The following is a 5,492-nucleotide window of genomic DNA, read 5'->3' on the forward strand; positions in this document are numbered from 1 at the left end:
ACACACACACTTTTAGAGCTGCCCCTCTGAGTGCCTGAGGGACCCTGATAACCCTTTGATAGCGAGAAGGCTGGATGCAGTTGTCTATAGCCAGCACCTTCCCCATAGCAGATATGAGGATGTGTATTCATTCAAGCCAGCGGGGGCCTGAGCTAACATGCTAGCCCAGACCGGCAACAGGAAGAGAAGCAGCGGGAGGAGAGGAGAGAGGACAAACGCAGGAGGGAGAGACAGGAACTACAGTGGCCCATCAGAGGAGAGAGAAAGAGAGCGCGAGGGGGCCACTGGGAGACAGAATGAGCAATTGGACCCAGGAAGCTATTGTTTGTTTGTGTCCGTGTGTGTATGGAGGCACTGTAATCACTGCAGTGCGTTCCTCCATTTCCATGTATATGTGTATCTGAGTTTGTGTGTGTGTGAGTGTGTGTGTGTGTGTGGATATAAAGGCATTGGGGGGTGGCATCCACTTTGAGGAATCAAGAAAATAGGGCCATAGAGATTAAAAGAGGGAAAAAAGACAAGACAGAAAACATGACCACTATTTTTAAAAAGGCAAATCTGGCAGCTCTAAAGATCTGAAAGGAGAACGTGAATAAAGCAACCTGGCAGCCAGTGCTGTATTAAGCTCTCTGAGGGTTTACATAAACGCGTAATAAAAAGAAAACATCTCCACAGAGAATAGCACTCTTCATTTAGCACGTGTGTAAAGGAGAAATGCTGTCATTGTTCCCCATTTCAATCCCATCTTCAAAACTGCAAGACTCCGCTATGATTTCTTAATATGCAGGTTGACCGACAGTTCTGACCCGAATATGTGTTTCACAGAGTCGATCAACATGTCGGATGAGAGGACGCGCATGAAAAATGGCATTTGCTGCAGGCAGAGGAACAAGCCAGTGTGTGTGTTTTGTGTTTCGGTTTTGCGTTTTGGAGCAGATCCATCCATTTCTCCAAACCGCCGCTTGTCCTACACAGTGTCACAGGGACGCCCATCCCATCGACTCAGGCCGAAGGAAGAAAAACACACTGATGCACAGATGAACTTTTGCTTACACATGACATGAGAAATTATACAAAGAATTATCAATAAGGCTTTACAATAAGGTTTCATTAGTTAAAGATGAACAAACATCTACAGCATTTAGTCATCTTAACATTTTCTAATACATTTGAAAAGTTGTATCTGTTAATATTAGTCGATGTACTGTAATCTAATATGAACATGAATTTTTCTTAACTAACATTGACACGAGTTAATACAAGCTGTGAGAATGCATTTGCTCAGTTTAGTTTATGTTGGTTAAAGCGTTAACTAATGATATTGTAAAGTGTCACCAAGTTATGTATTACTGTAGGTTTGTGTGTACTGTGAAGGTAATTATCAACTGAAAAAATATGAAATAATATGACAACAGAAAGAGTAGTCACAATATTTTTAAGGAGGCAGAAATAACAAGTGCAGTGTTTCTTTTATTTATTTTTTTATTTATCTACTTATTTTTACATGCGGCTTAAAAGTGTCCTCCATTAAACAAATCAAAACAGGTGCAAATGCAAATTAAATGTAAAAAAAAAAATATCATTAGAATTTATCATATATATATGGTTGTGTCGGAGAAACTAATGCACACCATAAGGTGCAGGTTTTTTTTTTTTTTTGCCTCTGTATTTTCAAAGGAAGATAGGAGAGCGAATGAAGCTCACGGTGGGAGGGAAAGAGAGAGAAATAAAGAGAGAGAGAAAAGAAATAAAAAATAGAGCGAGTGAGAGTGCCCTCTTCTGCTCATTGGCTGAATTAGGTGATCTTCCTGTCTCCATCTTGTCACAAAAATATTCAGTGTTGTTTACATTTTTTTACTTTTAAATCTATATTTATTATATTCTATTTAGTGATTGGGCATCTAACTGACATGTCAATTGGCTTTAATATAAATTAATTAATAATAAAAATAGTTTACACTTTATATTAGGTGTCTTACTATGTATTTGCATCAAAAATAAATACAATGTACTTATTGTGTTCACATTGTATTGCAAATTGATGCTATTGAGGTGTTATACGGGTAGGGTTAGAGACAGGTGTGGTGGTAAGGGTAGATTTAAGAGGAAGGGTCAACAGTGTAATTACAGATGTAATTACAGAAATTCATTATAATGTAATTACATGCAGGGATTTTTTTTTTTAAATATTAGTACAATGTAAAAACATGTACATACACAATAAGCGCATTGATTCAAATTATACATAGTCGTTAAGGACACCTGATATAAAGTGGGACCTAAAAATGAATTAAACAAAATCAATGGCATTCACAATCTGTTAATGCTAAATAACCTGATCAAACTGTGTGTGATGTACTACTGTCACACATCGCTATATACGGACATATAAAAATCCAGTCCAGCGGTATAAATCAGTACGGTCAGCGTATGCCTCTCAGATGGAGCAGGAATGAGGTGATAAAGGTTATTTAGGGGGGACCAGATGGGGGCTGATGGTTCTTGTTCATCGTACACTCGCTGCAAGAGTGTGATACATGCCTGGCTGGATTTCGGCCAGTCATCTGTGCCGAAAAACCACAGACAGACAGTCCGACATCGCCGCTCGGGAACCAAAGCATCTGCAACTGAAATCATTGCCGAAAAGCCCCGAAACATTGTCGACACATCACCTTATGCACCAAAGGGTCTGTCACAGCAATGTATCGCCCTTCTCGACTGAGCTTCATAGCCAGTGCAAACACCTCACCTACAACTGTATAACACACAGCAAGAGAGAGGGGGGTGGAAAAAAAAACACATCTTATTGAAATTTTCTAAACGTTTTAGATTTTGAATGAATATTTAAACATATTTTAGACATGCATAAAAATTCAATATAAATCATGGTGTGATTTTAAATGCATATTTAATATGCAATGTCAGAAGTTTTCAAGAGAAATGATCAAAACATTCACGTCTGTGAAATAACTTCAAAACCATTTCATACATATAAAATAATTTTGATTAAAAATGTAGATTTAAAATTTCACCGTATAAATGTTAGGCTTGAAAATATGAGATGTTTCATATAAATAAATCAGAGGATATCACACACACTCACACACTCCCGTTTGAAGTTTCACGCGTTCATTGTCAATTCAATCAACTTCATGGAAAGTTGAATGACACGACATAACTGCTGGAAATTTTCAATCACACAGACTATTTTTGGCAGTGTGTGTGTGTGTGTGTGTGTGTGAGTGTGACGTAGGGAGGTCTTTGACCCTGTTAACATTGCGTGTACACAAAACACTGTGTGGCGGCCATCTCAGAGGCTGTGAAATGATGACCTATTTTTTGAGCCGTATTTGATTACCTGGTTTTATTAAAATTGGATCCAAAGAGGCCAGTTTCCCATTTGATTTTAATGAAGGCAGCGTGGCTGACAGGAGACTCTTGATTTATACACTGTTATTAAGGGCAGTGAGGCAGACCGAGCAGGACCCAGCAGTGGCCAGTCACAGCTCCGCACACACACACACACACACACACACACACACACACACACACACACACACACACACACACACACACACACACACACACACACACACACACACACACACACACACCTCCACCTCTATGCTCCACAAGCTCTTCCATTATTCATAGTCAAATATGGAGGGCCTGAGATATACACTGATGCAAGAATGAATAATAAATACATTCACCTGAAAACAAAGAGTGTGAGAGCCGAGCTGCCATTTACTACTGAGTCAACAGGCTTTATAATCATCTTTCACAAATTCGAAAACTGATCTATCGATTCATTTTCATTCACAAACGGAACGGCCGTCTCAGTTGCAGCTCTTTATGTCTGCGGAAAACACACATATATACATTATTGTAGACCATTTGGTTCTCCCTTTGTTCTCTGCACTATATACACAGTGATTTTATTCAAAGCCACACATAAGACAGCAAATGCAAAATTCAGTCTCACAGCAGAGGCTGGACTTCTCTCTTGTGAGGCGGAAGACACACACACACACACACACACACACACACACACACACACACACATCACTGGGTTTCTATATATGTTTTATGGGGACTTTCCACTGACAATGGATTTTATGCTGTGTAAACTGTATATTATATCCCCTAACCCTAAAACCTAACCATCACGCTAAACTTTCAGAATTTTTACATTTTCAAAAAACATCATTTAGTATGATTTCCTCAAGGGGACCGAAAAATTCCCCACAATGACAAGGATTTTGGGTATTTTCATCTTTGTGGTTTTGTCCCCATAACATACCAGGACCTCGCTCTCTCTCACACACACACACACACACACACACACACACACACACACACACACACACACACACACACACACACACACACACACACACACACACACACACACACACACACACTGCTGACTAACTGACTCTGTCCATTCCCGGTTAAGGGTCACAGGTTGGGGCAGGGGCCAGACAAAAGCCAGACAGGGGCCAGACGCTCCCTCAGACAGGACAACGGCCAGTCAGGTTCAAATGCAAAGAAGATGAACCTGATCATTTATCCACACACATCACTTATTTGGTTTATAATACTTCTGTTTTTGTTTTTAGGGTAGACTATGTTATAATTATACATTTTAGTGGTGAGTAATATTAAAGCACTATATGTATTTAGATATTTAGGATTAGTTGCATATAATTATGCATTGTTTATTGTTAACTACATTTGGCGTGTAAGTACGCTATAAAATAAAATTTTACAATGTGCATAAATTATAAAAAAATGTAATTTTAAAAATATGTTTCTTAAAAATAATATACATATAATGAGATACTGCCTTTTTAAACAATTTTATTTTCTCTCTGCATGACTACTGTTGATTTTGATAATTCAAATGAAATTGCTCTGTGATGCCCATCATAATATTTGACAATTAAAATGCATGCAACCGAGCAAATATCAAACAAATATCAACTGCGTGGATAAGTCATCTGAAAGCGGAGAAAATTGCATTTTTCTTTTTCTAATATTTTGCTCAAACAGAGCAGTGCTGTCATGCCTTTTTTATGCAGCGTGTCAGACAAAAAGAGAGAAGATGGAGAGGGAGAAATCCAGAGGGAAGAGAGGAGAGGATAGAAGAGGAGAGAAGAGGGTGGGTGGAGGACTAGAGATGGAGGGGGTGCTGACATGCACTTGTCTCCAATCTCTTCGAATACATTTCACAATTCATCTGCTTTGTCTCTACTGCCACGGCTGAGGACAATCAGTCCAGACGCCCATTAGATCCCCCCAACACCCCCCATAACACATTTTTTTTTTTCCTTGTGACATGTTGGCTGAAGAAAGAGTCAAGGCAATTCACAATTTTCACCAAATGGAGAAATGTCAAGATGGGAACAATCATCAAAAAAGAAAGAAAGAAAGAAAAAAAAAGTATGTTGTCATGGAGATACTGTACGGACCGAATATTACAAACATTC

The 5,492-nt window shown here is 38.9% G+C and overlaps 1 long non-coding RNA gene across 1 annotated transcript in view; it reads right to left on the reverse strand.

Moving 5' to 3' along the window:
• Positions 1-1,650: 1,650 nt before the first annotated feature.
• LOC137082958 (uncharacterized) overlaps positions 1,651-5,492 on the reverse strand; it is an 8,649-nt gene continuing 4,807 nt past the window's right edge. The window contains exon 3 of the long non-coding RNA XR_010906433.1: positions 1,651-2,755. This is a non-coding gene — a long non-coding RNA (uncharacterized lncRNA). The remainder of the gene's footprint in view (positions 2,756-5,492) is intronic.

The sequence above is a fragment of the Pseudorasbora parva genome, chromosome 1 (genome assembly GCF_024679245.1).
Source record: "Pseudorasbora parva isolate DD20220531a chromosome 1, ASM2467924v1, whole genome shotgun sequence".
In the NCBI taxonomy this organism is placed as follows: Eukaryota; Metazoa; Chordata; class Actinopteri; order Cypriniformes; family Gobionidae; genus Pseudorasbora; species Pseudorasbora parva.